Source organism: Bubalus kerabau, chromosome 2, assembly GCF_029407905.1.
Source record: "Bubalus kerabau isolate K-KA32 ecotype Philippines breed swamp buffalo chromosome 2, PCC_UOA_SB_1v2, whole genome shotgun sequence".
NCBI lineage: Eukaryota > Metazoa > Chordata > Mammalia > Artiodactyla > Bovidae > Bubalus > Bubalus kerabau.
The window spans coordinates 117,272,252-117,292,600 of record NC_073625.1 but is presented as its reverse complement, the minus strand read 5'-3'; the positions used below and the strand labels follow the sequence as shown (position 1 = coordinate 117,292,600).

Sequence of the window (20,349 nt, the reverse complement as noted above, 5' to 3'; positions counted from 1 at the left end):
GTTATGACCAACCTAGATAGCATATTCAAAAGCAGAGACATTATTTTGCCAACAAAGGTTCGTCTAGTCAAGGCTATGGTTTTTCCTGTGGTCATGTATGGATGTGAGAGTTGGACTGTGAAGAAGGCTGAGCACCGAAGAATTGATGCTTTTGAACTGTGGTGTTGGAGAAGACTCTCGAGAGTCTCTTGGACTGCAAGGAGATCCAACCAGTCCATTCTGAAGGAGATCAGCCCTGGGATTTCTTTGGAAGGAATGATGCTAAAGCTGAAACTCCAGTACTTTGGCCACCTCATGCGAAGAGTTGACTCATTGGAAAAGACTCTGATGCTGGGAGGGATTGGGGGTAGGAGGAGAAGGGGACGACAGAGGATGAGATGGCTGGATGGCATCACTGACTCGATGGACGTGAGTTTCAGTGAACTCTGGGAGTTGGTGATGGACAGGGAGGCCTGGTGTGCTGGGATTCATGGGGTCACAAAGAGTCGGACAGGACTGATTGACTGATCTTATCTGATCTGCTCTGATTTCCTTCTCCAGGGGATCTTCCCGACCTAGGGATGGAACCCAGGTCTCCCGCATTGCAGACAGATGCTTTACTGTCTGAGCCACCAAGGAAGCCCTACTTATTCCATAACATTGGCTATTTTCTGGCCTTGTTGAAAGTCAAAGTGTTAGTCACTCAGTCCTGTCCACTTTGCGACCCCATTGAGTGTAGCCAACCAGGCTCCTCTGTCCATCGAATTGTCCAGGCAAGAGTACTGGAGTGCGTTGCCATTCCCTTCTCCAGGGGATCTTCCCCACCCAGTGATGGAACCTGGGTCTCTTGCATTGCAGGCAGATTCTTTATTGTCTCAGCCACCAGGGAAGCCCATCTACAAGGGACTCCTCCAAAGGGGTTTTGCTAGTTTCTTTCTAGCAAAGGAAAACATTTCTTTTCACCAGTCACCCTGCTGTGTGATTTCCTACCAGTGGCCACCAAGTCAAGAATTGTACCTGCTTAGATGGCCCCCAGTTGATACCCAGGGATCATCTCTTGGTGAGCCAACCTGGGTTAGAAACAACTGGAACACAGAGGGCTTTTCACAGGACTTGGTTGGCGGACGTGCATCTCTTCACGTCACCCAGTAGGGAAAGGTGCTGTGTGAAGCAGTTGCAGACCATGGTGTGGAGGTAGGGGGTGTCAAGGTTGGAAGGTGTCGCGGCCATCTGCATTATGAATGTGCTGGTATATGAGTACCTGGCACCGCGTCAGCCGCTGGGGTAGAGCAGGAAGGACTAAAACGGACAGGTAGGTCCGCCTGGGAGGGACTGACCCCGGAGCTGGGCAAAAGGCGAGCCACCACGTTAACGCTTCTTGACGGACGGCCAGCGAGCAAGAGTGACAAGTCACAGCCGTGTCTTATTACAAGGTACATCCGTTTCTTCACCGCATAGTCCAATTCCGCAAGGTAAGTGACCCTTTGCCATTTTATCTTCTCTCTTGTTGAGTTCTGCTCAGTCACTCTGCCCCACGGGGCCTCTATGGAGGCGGAACCACTGTATCAGAAGTGGTTTTCGAAGAGAATTAGTGGTCGGAGTGATAAGAGGAGGGCAATAGGCGGGATTTCCGGTCCGCGCTTCCGTCAGCTGCCTTTCCCGGGCGTCTCCGCGCAACCTCCTCTATTTCCCTTGTCCGTGACGCGGCGCTCTGGAGAAATTCGACGGGACAGTCACTAGGGGCCAGGGAAACGTGAGCTGCAGGTAAGGACCGGGTGTGTGTATATCCTTGCGGCTGTGTTTGAGAGGAGAAACTGTGGTGCTGGGACTGCCTGGAGGAGTGACTGAAAGAAGAGTGGGTCAGTGACAGTGAGGGGAGTGTGAGGCTACGACTGTGAGGCTACTGTGACCCAGGGGCGTTGACAACGAGGGGACTGTGGCTGAGACGTAGCTGCTTGCGAGGGATCTGTGACCCAGCAGCAGTGAATACTAAGGGGCTCTGACCTCGGAGAACACGAGGCAGAGGCTGCGTGGGGACTATGACCGAGGAAGTATGAAGCAGTGACAGCGGGGAACTGTGACCAAGGGCCAACGACTCGGAGGAGACTGATCGATGGATAGGAACTGTGAGGGGACTCTGACCTAAGGGAATATGAAGCAGCAGCTGCGAGGGGACTCTAACCAAGCAGCCGTAACTTTGAGGGGACTGAGTTGGAGAAGACTGTGGGATCAGTGACTGGACAGGGTACTGTAGCGTTTTGTTTGAGTAGGGGTGTGGTGACTGGGTGGAGAAGGTTAGACAGAGCCGAGTTTAATTTGATGGACAGACTTCTTGTGGCTGGGAAGCTTACCTCACAATTGAGCTACAGTTTCTTCCGCCGTAAGTGGAAGTTTGGATTAGATGAATGTTTCCTAAACTGTTGTGTAGTCCATTTAGTGGAGGGAACCTGAAATTTACAAAAAAAAAAAAAAAAAAAGAAAAGACACAGACCTGAAATTTTCACGTAATAATAGTATTATTTCATGAAACTTGTTTCAGTTATGAATGTGTGAAGTTATGATGCAAACTGAATTTCATGTATCTTAAAATGTAGTTAAAAAGTTGGAAAAACATTGGACCAGATTATTTCTGAGTTTTCCTTCTAGTCTAAAATGCCATGATTCTACAATGAGGGGATATTTGGAAATACCAAGATGCAATTAGGAAGATCTGGGGCTGGGGCACATCCTCTACCAGATTGACTTAACTGAAGAAGGCTTCCCAAATAAAATTGGAGTAGTTTTAACTGAAGACTGAAGCTCAGGTCCTCAGTTGGGAGAACCAATACTTATATATTGAAATAGGGACAGTGATATTTAGAAAGGCAGTGAGGATATAGGGGTTTGTAATGGGAAAAACTGTTAGGAATAGACACTGAGTAATGGGGAAGCTTTGAAGAGGGTAGAAACAAGGCTTAGAAGGGGAACTGAAGATAGAGACAGAAAAGATTCTGCTGAGAATAAAGTGACCTTCAGGGTCCTTTTCAATCTTAATATTTAATGTTTCTGTAAATACAGAAAATTGTTAGTAAAAAGGTACTGGTTGAGAATTATATTTGGTGCACTAATCTGTGGTGAACAGATGATCATCATGGAGAAGACGGGATGACTTGGAGAGGTCAACACTGGTGACTAGAAGGTCACAGAGGAGAAGCTTTAATGTATTTAACTATCCAGATCAATGGTTTTTGTACATTGGAGGCCAAGACTGGCCTACTGGGAATGATACCATGCTGTGGATAATTCAACTGATGTTTTCAGTTCAGTTCAGTCGCTCACTTGTGTCTGACTCTGCGACCCCATGAATCGCAGCACGCCAGGCCTCCCTGTCCATCACCATCTCCTGGAGTTCACTCAAACTCACGTCCATTGAGTCGGTGATGCCATCCAGCCATCTCATTCTCTGTCTTCTTTTCCTCCTGCCCCCAATCCCTCCCCAGCATCAGAGTCTTTTCCAATGAGTCAACTCTTCACATGAGGTGGCCAAAGTACTGGAGTTTCAGCTTTATCATCATTCCTTCCAAAGAACACCAGGGCTGATCTCCTTTAGAATGGACTGGTTGGATCTCCTTGCAGTCCAAGGGACTCTCAAGAGTCTTCTCCAACACCACAGTTCTAGCTTGGGTTTATTTCCTACTGATTCCCTTTCATGAGGTCTGTTAGTGATGCAGATGAAATTGAAGGAGTTTCACTACTTCTTCCTCTTTTACAGCCCTTTGTAGAAGGTGCTACTTGTTGATTGTGTAACTTAGTGTTTTTTAAAAATATATGTAATAGAAGAAGCTTGAGACAGTTTTGACTTACCAGACACTGTATTTATCTGATAACTTGATAGTCACTCCCACCCTTTATACACATATACACTGTGTCATAGCGGAAGAGATTTCAGAAAGATACTTAAACGGAAATCAGTTGGGAATGGTGAGGAATAGCCTTTTTTTGGCAGCACCAGTCTTAGTTGCAGCACAAGGGATCTTCAGTCTTCCTTGTACTATGTAGGATCTTTAGTTTTGGCTTTTGTGATCTAGTGCCCTGATCAGCCAGCTGCATTGGGAGTGTGGAGTCTTAGCCACTGGACCACCAGGGAAGTCCCAGGGAGAGCCTTTGTTTAGCTAAAAAATGGCTGTTTCTAGAATATTATATGTTTACTAGGCTTACATTCTATATAACTAAAAGGAGCTACTCAAGAATTTGTTCGTAGAACAGAATATACTACTTAAAGGTTACTCATCACCAAAGGGAAGACGTTTAGGCTTAGGGACTGCAGCACTGCCTCTGGGGTTATTTGTATTTGCTGAATGAAATGATTCTTTTTGATTTGACCTGCTTTGTAAATTCCTTTTGGAAACCAATATAATGGCCTAATTGATTAAGAAGGAACATTATTCCTTCCTCAGCCTATGATGTCTTCTCTCATAAACAGGTGAGGTTTTATTTTTCTTAGGGATCTCCTCTTTGGATATGCGACTCCTTATGGGGAATCTAGTCAGAGCCTTGGATTCCTGGTGACTTTATCTGATGTTAACACTGACTTACTCTGTGACTATGGGAAGAATTATTGCTTTCTCTTGCTTTAGATTTCCTTACTGTGGCAGAGAAAGCTGTTCTTCCGGTTAAATAGCCCTTTAATAATCTGAAAAATATGCATACTAACCATATTTAGTATACAATCTCATGGAGTTTGTTAACCATTTGCCCTCATTCATGCTTTTCCTGTGGAGCTATCTAATCTGCAGGTTAGACATGATTCCCCTTGGGAGCTGAATAGCCTCTTCATGTTATAAACTCTGATTAATTTATGAAATAGTCATAGAAAAAGCAAGCACAATAATGATGGATAAGGACAAAATATCTAATAATAATTGTAATTCTCTTATGTTTTTCTTTCACAATATTTGCATAACTGTCATCTGAAGCCAGATCTTCTGACTTTGCTAATAGAGATAATTCCTCCTACTGAATCAAACAGAAATTCTTACACTAACATTTATGTTCTCCTGAAATAGATTAGAAAGAATAAATTTTTCTAAAAGTCATGATTTAGGGGGAGTTTTTTTCAGTTAGAGAAATCCTAAAGTCAGGCTACTTCCCAATCATCACTGGACTGTGAGAGCTCCTTTTTATTCAAGATTGTTTCTGATTCTACATCTTTTACTTATGTCTACATAAGTCACATTAGAAAATAATAGGAAGAAGAGAGTGTGAACAGGGCTCAACTTTCTTGCTTATCTGCCTAGAGAGTAACTTCTAGCACTTTCTCTTTCCTAAGCTTAAACCTTTCTGTTTCTAGTCCTAAACTTCTCTTTTCACAATATTCCTGTCAAATGGGTACCTGAACACATGTATGACATGTGATTTGTTAATTGTTTATGAATGGTTTGTGACAAAATTTAAATCCTAACTCCCTTCCTCTATAATTTAATCAGTAAATTCAGGGAATATACATTTTTACATATTTTATTTTGCAGTATATGCCAGGGCACCATTCTAGAAGGGAAAAAAACAACAACAACAAAGCAACAGTGAGTCTCTTGTATATATTTGGCACTGTGTTAGGTTTGTTTACATACTTTATTAATATAAATAAGTTAATTTCCTATATTTTCCTGTTTGCAGATCACGTAAGTAGATAGATATATAGCAGGATTGGAGGGAGATTTGTTTGTTTTTCTGTCTTTTTTTCCTCCCTTTCTGTTGGTAACTCTCTTGTTGAAAGTTTAGTTTGAAGCTTTCTGCATTTGGAATAGAATGTCTGTCAGGGGAACCCATGGATTTGCTAGGCTGTTATATCACATTCACAGCTATTTGCAAGCCAGTTTGAAGTGAAGGCTGCTAAAAATAGTGATTTATAATCTTTGCTCTATATTAGAGAACAGAATGAGTGTATGGCACTTAATAGAAACTGGGTGATTCTGGTTTGTTTGTTTGGCCCCTAGTCTTAATCTTTTTTGTTCCATGGAACACTTTGGCATTATGGTGAAACCTTGTGGACTCCTTTTTTTGATTAATGTTTTTATATGCAAAAAAGTACATAAATTATAAAGAAAACAAATTGTGTTGATATGTAATCAAAATATTTTTAAATGTGTGAAATAGCACATGTAGGTTTTATTAACACAGTAAATAAACTTGCTGTCTATCAGTGGGTCTTATAACTATGATAATTTTTAAATGATCATGTGTTTAAATAGTATTTCAAGATATTTGTAACAAGTGTAATATCATATGAAAATATCTATGATTTCTATTGGTGACAAAGTCTATTTTACTAAGTCTACTATTATTGTTGTGGCTTACATTCATAATTGAAGGATCGTGGATTTTCCAGAGGCTAGTGAAAATCCCATGGACGGAGGAGCCTGGTGGGCTGCAGTCCATGGGGTCGCTAAGAGTCGGAAACGACGGAGGGACTTCCCTTTCACTTTTCACTTTCATGCATTGGAGAAGGAAATGGCAACCCACTCTAGTGTTCTTGCCTGGAGAATCCCAGGGACGGGGGAGCCTGGTGGGCTGCCGTCTATGGGGTCGCACAGAGTCGAACACGTCTGAAGTGACTTAGCAGCAGCAGCAGCAGTGAAAATAAAGATATACTTTTTTTAGTCTAAATCCCAGATTCCCTGAATCTGTCATAGACCCTGCCTTAGAGATGTAACCCAGTCTAGGGAAAACAAAATCTAAACACAGGGTTTACACACTGATTCTTTCAGTAGGATAGTGGCAGAGCACATTGTTCAGCTGTAAGAGCTATTACAAGTTTCTGTTTTTTAGGATAGTCTCTGTCCTGAAATCCAACCCTCTGTGGTCAGGCCCAAGCACAAACTTTATTTTGGTCCATGACTAACCCAGAGTCTGACACAGAGTAAGTGCCCACTCAGTGTTTGTTGAATAAGTGTTTCTTTGGAGAAATTAGAGGGAAGAGATCAAGTTCAAAGCTTAGATCTTAGATTGTGGCCATTTACTGATCCTAAATATTGAGGAATAACATTGAGCCCTAACTTATAACTAATCTGTCTGTGCAGATAATGTGAAATCACCTTTACATTTAGAATTTCCCAAAGCAGGCATTCTTTTGACTTATTCTATATGGTGTAGTCGGAGAAGGCAATGGCACCCACTCCAGTACTCTTGCCTGGAAAATCCCACGGATGGAGGAGCCTGGTGGGCTGCAGTCAGTGGAGTCACGAAGAGTTGGACACGACTGAGCGACTTCCCTTTCACTTTTCACTTTCATGCATTGGAGAAGGAAATGGCAACCCACTCCAGCGTTCTTGCCTGGAGAATCCCAGGGACGGGGGAGCCTGGTGGGCTGCCGTCTATGGGGTCGCACAGAGTCCGACATGACTGAAGTGACTTAGCAGCAGCAGCAGCATATGGTGTAGTGATATATACTGGTTAGTGACGTTGTTACTGTTGTAGTTGCTGAGTGATGTCTGACTCTTTGCAATCCCATGGATGTTTTAGCATGCCAGGCTCCTTTGTCTTCCACTGTCTCCTGGAGTTTCCTCAAATTTATATCTGTGAAGTTAGTGATGCTATCTAACATCTCATCCACTATTGCCCCCTTCTGCCCCTGCCTTCAGTCTTTCCCAGCATCAGGGTCTTTTCCAGTGAGTCGGCTCCTCACGTCAGGTGGCCAGAGTATTGGAGCTTCAGCTTCATTATCAGTCCTTCCAATGACCATTCAGGGTTGATTTCCTTTAGGATTGACTGGTTTGATCTCCCTGCAGTCTAAAGGGACTCTCAAGAGTCTTCTCCAGCACCACAATTCAAAAGCATGTGTTTTTCAATGCTCAGCCTTCTTTATCATACAGTTCTCACATTCGTACAGGATTACTGGAAAAAGCCTTTTAATACTTTAAGTTAGCTTTTCTTCCAAGGAGCAAGCATCTTCTAATTTTATGGTTAGTGACATAAATTGCAGTAATCCTGCATCAGAAAGTTATGGATGTGAGGACTTCCCTGGCTAAGACTCCAAGCTCCCTAATTCAAGGGTCCCAGGTTTGATCCCTGATCAGGAAACTAGATCCCACATGCTGCAACTAAGATCTGGTGCAGCCAAATAAATAGTTTGTTGTTTGTTTGTTTTTTTTAAAGAAAGTTATGGTACAGTTTCTTGAAGTAATTGTATTTCTAGCACTGTCCTCCACATTAGAACTGTTTACATAATCTAGGTAGAGTTTGCTACCAAATTATTAATAAAACTGATCTTGTTTTCATTTAGAATAGAGTTGACAAACTTCTTAGGTAAAGGGCCTGATAGTAAATATTCAGCTCTGCGGATCATACAGTCTCTGTTGCAACTACTCAACTCTGCAGTTGTAGCACAAAAATAGCCATAGGCAGTACATAAGTGAATGAGCATGGCTGTGTTTCAGTAAAACTTTAATTATAAAAACAGACTGTGGGCCATTTTTGACTTGTAAGCTGTAGTTTGCTGACCCTTGCTGTAGGAATTCTGCTAGTTCTTGAATCCAGCCCTTCCTCCCACTGTGGGCTAGATATATCCTCCCTCAAGCTTCAAAGATCTTTACACAAAGGGTGATGTGGCTGCACTGTTATCTGTGGGAAGGCCTGAGTGTACAGCAAATGACATGATTAATGCCAGCAGTGTTTGATGCACTTTAACCTAGAAGTTCATAGAGCTTGCCTCTTAGAGCACTACTTTATTAAATTCCACAGTGGTAGAAGCAGATAACAGATATGAAGTATGCTTGCTCATTTAGCTTTGGAACTGGGCATTGGTATGCCAGTAGAAAATTGCTGTTATTGTTCAGTCACTCAGTTGTGTCTGACTCTTTGTGACCCCATGGGCTGCAGTGTGCCAGCCTTCCCTGTCCTTCACTATTTCCCAGAGTTTGCTCAGACTCATGTCCATTAAGTCGATGATGCCATCCAACCATCTCATCCTGAGTATAGGGTTGTACTGAGGGAAATTATTGTAGGCCCAGGGATGAGGGGAAGCAGGAATAGAAGGCAAAGGAAAAATTCTTGTCTCCTTTTTTTTTTAATCAGATAGTTCCTATAATACTCAGTCAAATTCGAGTTAGATTTTTGAGACTTGAAGAGTATATATGATTGCAGCTTTTACTACTTAGGTTGTTGCATAGCTTAAGAAGCAGTGTCCATCTCCTCTTTCACCCTGGGATGCTTAGTAAATCTACCAGCAATAAGGAAGTAGAATAGAAGGGGATTGAGTAGAAGTTTCTAAAACTACACTTCCAGGAGACTTTCATCTTTAAAACACTAGCACATGCATACCAGCACCCAGATATTGTCTCCTTCAAGACATTCATGTTGGAAAAACACTTGATTAGACTTATCCTCCATATCTCCGTCCTGCCACCCCTTCGCGCTGACTCACATTTCCACTTCTTTTGTGTGCTTCCTTAATAGCAGAGTTGATCTGTCCAAGCAGGCATCTACTGGAACACTGAGGAACAAGGCTAGCAGTGTGTACTGGGAGGTGAGTCAGCAGAAATGGAGCCAGATTTTGTGAATCTGGGTAAAAATCACAGGAGCAGATACTACATCCTGTATCTTGAAAGCAGTTTGGAGACACTAAGGCACTTACTAGCCAGGGTGGTGGTAGTGTGGGTATTTATGTCCATATTTAGATTCTGTGTTTGAATGGGGAATTTGAGTGACTAAGATGAAGTGACTTATCTAGGAACTGAATATGTAGCAGTGTTGGAATAATTACAAGTGCTGCATTTTAAATGCCAGCTCTATTTTCCTCTTTTTTGTTACAGCTTCTTTTGACATAGAAGCTTTTGGGAAGGATAAACAGCTAAGGAAATAGGTTTTGGCCTACCCTGATGGGCTCAAGAGGGAGGCACTGTATTTTGTCTCTAGCTGTTTTCATTCTGACTTAGATGAATTAATATGGGTGGTGTGGCTGGAAACCAGGATCTACCTGCAAATTATTAGGCAATCTCCTGCTCCCCATCCTCATTTTGCTCTTATACTGCATTGGCTCTGAGGAGGTGCCATGTTTCCCCAGCCCTACTACCCACTGTCAAGTAGATATTAAGGCAACCACTGTGTGTGTGTGTTTTCACTCTGGAATGTAGATATTTAAAGTCTTCTTTTCCGGGGACATCACTCACTTTTACTTGAATAGCATTGCTGCTGCTAAGTCACTTCAGTCGTATCCAACTCTGTGTGACCCCATAGACAGCAGCCCACCAGGCTCCCCCGTCCCTGGGATTCTCCAGGCGAGAACACTGGAGTGGGTTGCCATTTCCTTCTCCAGTGCATGAAAGTGAAAAGTGAAAGGGAAGTCGCTCAGTCGTGTCCGACTTTTCGAGACCCCATGGACTGCAGCCCACCAGGCTCCTCTGTCCATGGGATTTTCCAGGCAAGAGTACTGGAGTGGGGTGTCATTTGATTACAAAGGGGCAGTTATCATAAACAGAGAGTTTGGGAAGTATTGTTCCTCATTGTTGGAGATATTCAGTGATTACTGGGCAGTTGTGAGTATAATAAAGGTGGTATAGTTTTAGGTAAAGCTAAGTTTCAGTATAATGAATTGAAAAGCCAGCGTGTGTTTGCTACCCTCAGTACACTCTCATCCTCCATATAACCTTTTCTCGATATGTTCTGGCAAATTCGGTATGTTCTGGCAGCTGTCTATTGGAACTTTAGGGAAACTGGGGGTAATTTTTTTCATCAGTTTAGGCACTAGTTATTAAAATTTTCTATATACTTTCAAGGTGCGTAAGTTAGTAGATATGAGGAACATGGAGATGGTCTAAGAGAGCCAGTGAAAAATGAAAAACATGGCAACCTATAAAGTCAAAGTTTAAAAATAGTTTTAGTAATAGTTCTAGAGGAAAGGCATGACAATTAATCTCTTTATACTTTCTAAATTCTTTTAGGCTAATTGTTATGGAATGTCTGGGGTCTTGGTGTTTTCTACCTCCTAAAAAAGTGGAAAGATATAGAAGTATTTTACATTATAAAACAAAAAATATTAGTTGTATTTGTTCTAAATCCAAGGATCTTTAGCCTTCAGTTTGTCTGATGCATCATCTTCAGTTTAAAGTATAGTGTAGAATACAGGATAGGACACAAAAGTCATCTTTGGGAAATAAAAGAACTATGTGTAAACAGATAAGGAAAAATACTTGACAGGATGAGAGCTTTATTTTACCATCTTTGATACACTTCTAAATTGACAAGTATTTGACATCTTTCCATTAAAACAAAATACTAAGATGTGTAGTGTTTTTCAAAATTTCAAAAGTTTTTTTTTTTAATTTATTCAAATAGTTATTGAGCATCTGCTGTGTGCTAGGGCTTATTGCCAGGTATTGGATGCATCAATTATAATTTTCTGGTTCTAAGTGATAAGAAACCCAGCTTACCTGAGTTTCAGCAAAAAGGGAAGTTCATTGGATGGCAGAATTAGGCAATTCAGGATCTGGCTTCTCTCCATCATCATCATTGCTTTCTCTGTGTTGTCTACTTTGAGAAAGACTCTTCCTGGTTATAGGATGACTGCTAGATTGTCATAGATGGTTCCTAGAGTTGTGTCTCCAGGTTTAAATTCACAAATCTTTGTCCAACCATTCCCATCTGACAAGACCTGGGATTCACTCTGATTGGACTATCTTAGGTCACCTTTCACTTCCTTTCCCACCCGCCTCTTCCCCAGTCTGTGGCCTGGGAGAGTGATGTGCTAATTGGTTCAGGTTAGGCATGTGGTATCTGATGGCATGTGGTATGAAGGGTGGTATGAAGGGTGAAGATCACACAGGCCAAATGATACTGACTCTCCAAATGAAAATGGTCCCTGTCCAGAGCAGGAGATTGCACAGTGGAAAGACAAACAACATTTGGGAGTTTGTTTTCTAATCTCTCATTTGATCCTTACCATAACTTAGAAATTAAGTACGTTTTATTAGAAAGTTCCTTAATCTCATGAAGAATCTCTTAGGGTCAATGCATTCACCTTAACTTAGAGTTAAGGTACAAGGAGGAGCTAAAAAATATTTTTTTGGCTTAAGTTTTTTTTTTTTTTGGCCAGGCCACATGATTTGTGGGATTTTAGTTCCTTGACCAGGGGTCGAACCTGTGCTTCCTGCAGCAGAAGCATGAATCCTAACCACTGAACCGCCAGGAGGTCCCTGGGAGCAGCTAGAATGAACTCCCCTTATAGGTGTTATGATTCCTGGTCTAGTGCATCCTCTACTGTTATACTGTAGCCCAAACCAAAACCTAAGTAGTCTGTCAGTGATATGCCCAGTAAGAAGGAGTTCAGTCTTTATGAAAGATGAAATTAAATTCCTGCCTGGCACAGTGTAGTGCATGGCCAAGGTGGAAGAAGTGTTTTTGCTTAAATTCAGGTATGACCATTTTGTACACTAGGTAACATAATGTTGTCATTAAGTGCACAGATCTAGAGCCAGAATGCCTTGGTTCAAATCCTGTTTTTGCCCTGTCCCAGACATGTCATCTCAGTCAAGTCATTTTAACCCAGCTGTGCCTCAATTTCTTCATCTGCAAAATAGAGTTAATAATATTATCTACCTCATAAGATTGTTGTTATTTAATATATACAAAAGGTTTAGGGAGTTCCCTGGTGGTCCACTGGCTTAGACTTCATGCTCCTAATGGAGGGGGCCCAGGTTCAATCCATGGTCAGGTAACTATAGGTCCCACGTGCTGCAAGAGTTCATAAGCCACAACTAATAGATCCCACATGCTGCAGTGGAGATCAAAGATTCTATGTACTGCAACTAAATAAATAAATATTTTAAAGATATATAATATATGCAAAAGGTTTATAACTTTCTGGCACATAGAAATTACTCTGTGTTAGTTTTGAATGCATGCATGCTAAGTCACTTCTGTCATATCCTACTCTTTGTGACCTATGGACCGTATCCCTCCAGGCTCCTCAGTCCATGGGATTCTCCAAGCAAGAATACTGGAGTGTGTTGTCATTCCCTTCTCCAGGGGATCTCCCCAACCCAGGGATCGAACCCATATCTCTTAGGTCTCCTACACTGGCAGGCGAGTTCTTTACAACTAACGCCACCTGGGAAGTCCGCATTAGCTATAATTTTTATCATCACTATTATCATCATAATCTTTGGGACAGTGATAGAGAAATGTGGATTATGTGATAGTACAATGAAACAGGTTTACGTCTGATTGAATACTGTAATCATTACTGTAATACTGTAATCATTACAGTCTACTACTGTAATCACTAAGAATTCTATATATTTTTTTTATTCTGTTTTCTAAAGGTAAACTCTTGTGTATTTTATATTGTACTAATGTAGAGTATTATGAGTGAATCTCAGTGAGAAAGGGTTCTAGTGGTATGTTACATTGGTATATGGTGACATCTATTCTGATCAGTATTTTCGGTACTAATGTGGATGGAGACATAAAAACCATGCTTTTCAAGTTTATAGATTACATAAAATTGTGACTGCAAAGTGATAGATGGCAGTCACAATTTGAAATTATTTTAACAGATTAGAACAAACAGATCAATCAAGATGGACTTCTGTAAAGCAATTATCCTTCAATAAAAAAAATTTTTTTAAAGATAGACTTTAACAGGATTATGACCAATAAAATGAATAAGCATATTTCTGTACATTCTTTGCTTGAATGACCTGGTATGCTAAAATGAAATGCCTCATAAGGTCACCTAGTCCCTTTTCAGATACTCTCATTCCTCAAAAGTATTTTATTATGTTTAAAATTTGTGTCGCTGCATCTTCCAACTAGTGATTCATTTTCTACTATTTAGCGTGTCACAGAGTAAGTGTCTGCCCTATTCAACGTGACAGGCATTCAGATATTTAGAGACAGGTATTAGGTACCTTCTTATATAGTAAGTACAGTGTCATATTTTACCATATACTATAGTGGTTAAGAATATGTAGTCTGCAGCCAGGCTGACTGAATTTGATTCCTAGCACCACTTACTAGTTGTGTGACTTTTATTTTCTGTACCTCAATTTCAATAGTGATAAAAATAATACATGTATGTCAGAAGGTTGTGAATGTTAAGAGAGTTTTAATATTTTAAGAAATTTTTGACATACAGGTGTTACATAAATGCTGACAGTAGTAGTAATAATATTTTTTTCTTCATCATTGCTTTACATCAGACTCTAGAACTAGAGTTCTTGCTACAACAATGATTCTTTAATGGGGTAGGGATAGAATGGGGAAGATGCAGTGAGCATACCTCGTTTTATCATAATTTTACATGAAAAGTACACTTTTCACAGTTGTAATCATGGAGAAAAACTTGACAAAATCTTTTGACTATAGAGGATATGTAGGAAATAGACAAAGGCAGATGATGGCAACTACTATACTATGAAATAATAATAGTAGCTGATGTTTACAAAGTACTGCTCAAAATTCTCCAAGCCAGGCTTCAGCAATATGTGAACCATGAACTTCCAAATGTTCAAGCTGGTTTTAGAAAAGGCAGAGGAACCAGAGATCAAATTGCCAACATCTGCTGGATCATGGAAAAAGCAAGAGAGTTCCAGAAAAACATCTATTTCTGCTTTATTGACTATGCCAAAGCCTTTGACTATGTAGATCACAATAAACTGAGGAAAATTCTGAAAGAGATGGGAATACCAGACCACCTGACCTGCCTCTTGAGAAACCTGTGTGCAGGTCAGGAAGCAACAGTTAGAACTGGACATGGAACAACAGACTGGTTCCATATAGGAAAAGGAGTATGTCAAGGCTGTATATTGTCACCCTACTTATATAACTTATATGCAGAGTACATCATGAGAAATGCTGAGCTGGATGAAGCACAAGCTGAAATCAAGATTGCCAGGAGAAATATCAATAACCTTAGATATGCAGATGACACCACCCTTATGGCAGAAAGTGAAGAAGAACTAAAGAGCCTCTTGATGAAAGTGAAAGTGGAGAGTGAAAAAGTTGGCTTAAAGCTCAACATTCAGAAAACGAAGATCATGGCATCCGGTCCCATGACTTCCTCGCAAGTGGATGGGGAAACAGTGGCTGACTTTATTTTTCTGGGCTCCAAAATCACTGCAGATGGTGATTGCAGCCATGAAATTAAAAGACACTTACTCCTTAAAGGAAAGTTATGACCAACCTAGACAGCATATTCAAAAGCTGAGACATTACTTTGCCAACAAAGATCTGTCTAGTCAAGGCTATGGTTTTTCCAGTGGTCTTGTATGGATGTGAGAGTTGGACTATAAAGAAAGCTGAGCGCTGAAGAATTGATGCTTTTGAACTGTGGTGTTGGAGAAGACTCTTGAGGGTCCCTTGGACTGCAAGGAGATCCAGCCAGTCCATCCTAAAGATCAGTCCTGGGTGCTCATTGGAAGGACTGATGTTGAAGGTGTAACTCCAATACTTTGGCCACATGATGCGAAGAACTGACTCATTGGAAAAGACCCTGATGCTGGGAAAGATTGAGGGCAGAAGGAGAAGGGGATGACAGAGGATGAGATGGTTGGATGGTATCACTGACTCAGTGGACATGGGTTTGGGTGGACCTCGGGAGTTGGTGATGGACAGGGAGGCCTGGAGTGCTGCGGTTCATGGGGTCGCAAAGAGTCAGACATGACTGAGCGACTGAACTGAACTGATGTTTACAAGCACATACTGTATACACAGACATTGAGCTAGGCTTTACATAGATTATTCCTTTTAAACCTAATCTGTTGGATGATGAAACTAAGACTTGGAGAGATAAAGAATTTGTCAAAATTTTCATGGCTAGTAAGTGGTAGAAATGGACTTCATACTTACATAATATGATTTTAGGGACTCATCTCTTTTTAATCACTGCAGTATGCAAACAGTGTAAGGTTAAAGATTTTTACTTTTCTCAAAATGGAACATGAATAAAAAACTATTGAGAAACACTGCCTCAGACATTTGGTTAGAGATGTTTATATAAGGCAGATGGAGAGATTTTATTGAAGAATGTATTTGCTCAACTGAAATACAGGTAAAATATGTTAGTATTACTATTATTTACCAATGGGCTTTGTAATGTGTCAATACTAATGGTTGCCTTGATTCTTACTTTGTTTATAAATTTTACATTAATTTTAAATAACTAGTCAGATATCCTTTCTCCTGCTTCAAGTTCTCTCTCCGATATTTTATGTGTGATTTTTTAAATCTAGTGGAATAGATTCAGTGTCACAGTACGTAGTGACCCCAGATATCAGTTTGACTTTAAAATATCTTTAGAACTTCCCTGGTGGTGCATTGGTTATGAATCCACCTGTCAGTGCAGGGGACATGGGTTCGATCCCTGGTCCAGGAAGATTCCACGTGCCGCACTCAGGACAACTAAGCCTGTGTGCCACAACTGCTGAGGCCACGTGCTCTAGAGCCCTTGCTCTGCAACAAGAGAAGCCACCACAATGAGAAGCCTGTGTACCACAACTAGAGAAAGCCCTTGCACAGCAACAAAAACCCAGTGCAATCAAAAGGAAACCGAAAAAAAGACTGGATGTCTTAAACAACAGAAATTTTTAAATACTTTAAAATCACAATAGCAGTATTTACCTCCTTTGCTTCTTTCTAATATGATGATATCTACCATGCGTTTGGCTGGTTAAGTTGAATCATACAACTTAATCATACAACATGATTCAGTACTTCAAGAATTAAGCAGTTAAAAGCAAAGCAGAATTTCTGTTATGTATTTTTTACCACAATGTAAACAAAACAAACAAACAAAAAGCAAAGCAAAATCAGAGTGGGGAGGGAGAGATGGATTATAAAGTGGTATGAGGAAACGAAAGTGAATGATATGTTTATCTTAATTTTGATGATTTCACAAGGGTATAATGTTGAAACTCATTAAATTATACACTTTAAGTATACATTTATTGTATGTCAATTATACGTCATTCAGTAAAGCTGAAAAAATATAGCCCACATATCCCCTCCACCCCCAACCCCTGCACACACAGAGCAAAGACTTCTGAGAAGTTCCAATAAACATGTCTTTGGATGTGTTAAGTATTTTTCTATTAAACTTTAAGAGATTTTAACTTGAAGTCATGGAAAGTAACTGGTGAGAATATGGCATGACATTTATCCCCTTGATTTATTATGGCATCCTTAAAACTCTACTTTGTAACATGAAGGAAATGTACAGGTGACTTAAACGCCACCTATTTGTAATGTCAGAAGAGAGAGGAACAGAGAAATAAATAATTTTTTTATTGCTTAAGTTGAAAGCTTGTCAGGAAATCCTAGTAAAACTTTTCCGACAGGAAAGATCTGTACAGCTGGCAAATCAGGCAGCTTTGGAATCAGGCCAATAACCATGTCAGTTCTATTTGATTGGTCCTTGGACCTTGCTACTTTCAGTATCTGACCTTTTTATTTCACTGTTCATTTAGGCTGGTCTGACTTAAGCTTGCAAAAACTTAAGGAACCTATGTTATGGAAAGAATGTTCGTAATTGAAGGAAGAAGCAGCAATAATGATGAGACAGTTTCTGTTACTAAAAATTTGTGGATTTCTGGGAGACAGCATTCTGGTTTTCCCACTTACTAGCTGTGTGACCTCTGAATAGGTTGCTTAACCTCCCTGATCCTTAGTTTTCTCGCTTGTATATTGGAACTAACAATACCTGCTTCTCAGGTTATATGGGTTAAATGAGAATAATGTATATAAAGTACCCAGCACAGTGCCTGTCACTGGTAATATTGAAGAAAAATAGTCATTATTATGATTGTTACTGTTACTATCTTACCTCCTTGCAACACATTTAGATTGCTAACACATACCTCTTAGAATATATGTATCATCTACACTGATTCAGAGTTAGGAAGGAGAGATAATCTATTTTTAGAGATCCCAAAAGACAACCTTTGATGAGGGCCTGTCTGTTTAGAAAATGATTATTGGACATTAAAAAAAATACATTTATTAGGCTTGTATTAGGTCTTAGTTGTGGCATGCGGGGTCTTCGTTGCAGTCTGTGGGCTTCTTTTGTTGAGGCCCTTGGCCTTAGTAGTTGGCTGCTCCAGCTCAGTTGCCCCGTGGCATGTGCGATCTTAATTCCCCAACCAGGGATCAAACACTCTTCCCCTCCATTGGAAGGCGAATTCTTAAGCACTGGACCACTAGGCAAGTCTCCAAGCATGTTTAAAAGTAAACTTTTTACCTTGAAAAAAAAAGTAAAATTTTCAAAAAGGGAATATTAAAATGAAGCCCTTTATGACCCACTAAGTTTCATTTGGGCTTCCCTGGTGGCTCAGCTTAAGAATCCACCTGCAGTGCAGGAGATGCAGGAGACATGGGGAAGATCCCTGGGTGGGGAAGATCCCCTGGAGGAGGGCATGGTAACCCACTCCAGTATTCTTGCCTGGAGAATCCCATGGACAGAGGAACTTGGTGGGCTACAGTCCATAGGATTGCAAAGAGTCGGACATAACTGAAGCGACTGAGCATGCGCTCACACAGCTTCATACATTGATGAAATTTTGCCATATTTGCTTTACCTTTTTGTATGTAATTAAATTTTTTTTCTTTTTTTGCCAAGGATAAGTTGCAGCGATCAGAGATCATAGCCCTTTGTCCCTAGATACTTCAGCATTAAAAAAAAGGACAGTCTTTTACGTAACAGTGTAATTATCAGCTTCAGGAAGTTTATTTTAACCTTGATACATACTATTATCTGATACAACCAATATTTTAATTTTACTGGTTGTCCTAATAACTATCTTTTATAACGATTTCTCCCCAGTCTAGAATTATGCATTACATTTAGTTGTCATTTCTTTGGTCTTTTAACCTGAAACAGTCCTTCAGCCTTTCATTGTTTTTCATGATTGACATTTTTTTTGAAGAATACAGGCTTGTTTTGTAGAGGTTTGTCTAATTGTTGAGGTTTGTCTAATTGTTCCTCATAAGTACATATAGGTTATATGTTTTTGGCAGATAATATGACCCCAGTGCCTTGTATCAGGAAGCATTATTGGTGATGTTAATTAGCTTTAATTATTTAGGTAAGAGGTTTTTTTTTTTTCACTTTAAAGGTAACTCGCTTTACTTTGTAATTAATAAGTCATTGATGGAGAGAGAGTTTGAAACTGTGTAAACTCCTGTTCCCAAACAAAATTTCCCCCAGTGGTTTTAGAATCTTTTTTTTTTTTTTTTTGGTTTTAGAATCTTAAGGAGCATTTTTATATCATAAATGTGGTTTCCTCACATTGATTGAAGAAGTATGCTTGAGAAAATAGCTTTTACTGTAAAAATTATAGTACATTGTACACAATACATACTCAGTATTATTGACTGCCAGATCTTTGAGCTACCTCACACCATTTGCTGATTATATTTCTCATAATGGATTTTGTCTGCCTACTCTGAGAATTTAACAGATATTTGCAGCAAAATCTTGTTTGCAAATTAGAAACGGTCATTAATTGGACTGATCAGGCATCCTTAGCAGACCACTCAGATCAGTGAGATGAGAGTAGTAAATCTGAATTCTCGGTATTTCAAAAGAATAATTAATAATAATCATGAAAATCACTCATCATCATCACTGGAAAAACTTATTAAATATATAATTCTCTTCTTCCTTTTTATTTTAATTTGTGATGAAAGGACATTTGAATTTGAATATGTGATGAAAGGAAGTTTCTAGGTGGTATTCATCTTTCACTTTAGGCTCTGACATTTTTTTCATATCAGGCTAATACTTAGCCATGACTCATGAGGTGTCTCCTTCAGTCTCTTAAGAATTAGGTCAGGTTTCTTGTAGATCTTGTCACATTGCTCTTTGGAATTTAGCCAGAGGAAAGAAAATAAGGCACGATTGCAATTGTTTAAATAAATATCTTATTCAGGAGGGCTTATTAGAGGCAGAGAGACAGAGTAGAAAGTCCTCATTCTGTCTAGTATTTTGTTTTGTTTACCACTTGTGTTCTGAGGATCTTTTTTCCATCTGTCATTATATCTTGGACAGAGGTGGCAGTTGATCATTGAAGTTCCTCTCTCTCTCTAATTCCTGGCTGATACCTAAAATTTTATCATTATCAAGAAATCAATTTATTTGTAAAAATTATGTCACCTAAACATAAAACAATGGCAACCCACTCCAATGTTCTTGCTTGGAGAATCCCAGGGACGGGGGAGCCTGGTGGGCTGCCGTCTATGGGGTCGCACAAAGTCGGACACGACTGAAGCGACTTAGCAGCAGCAGCAAACATAAAACATCAAATATTCAGAACTTTTTGTAATAGTTGCTAAATGTTTTCTTCTAAATGAGACAACAATAAATAAATTTTCCTTGGGGGAAGAAGCCTGGGTGGGGTTTTA

General features: G+C 40.1%; 1 protein-coding gene across 3 annotated transcripts in view; it reads left to right on the top strand.

The window, feature by feature from the left end:
• Nucleotides 1–1,498: 1,498 nt before the first annotated feature.
• The window catches only part of PCYT1A (phosphate cytidylyltransferase 1A, choline), a 49,553-nt gene continuing 30,702 nt past the window's right edge, over nucleotides 1,499–20,349 (top strand). Inside the window, exons 1-2 of one of the 3 annotated variants that reach the window (XM_055568544.1) lie at nucleotides 1,499–1,743; nucleotides 9,412–9,481. The gene's annotated coding sequence lies outside the window, so the exon portion shown is untranslated. Of the gene's footprint in view, nucleotides 1,744–5,519; nucleotides 5,541–9,411; nucleotides 9,482–20,349 lie in introns of those variants that run through there. The other 2 variants (XM_055568543.1, XM_055568545.1) reach the window with 2 other exon arrangements.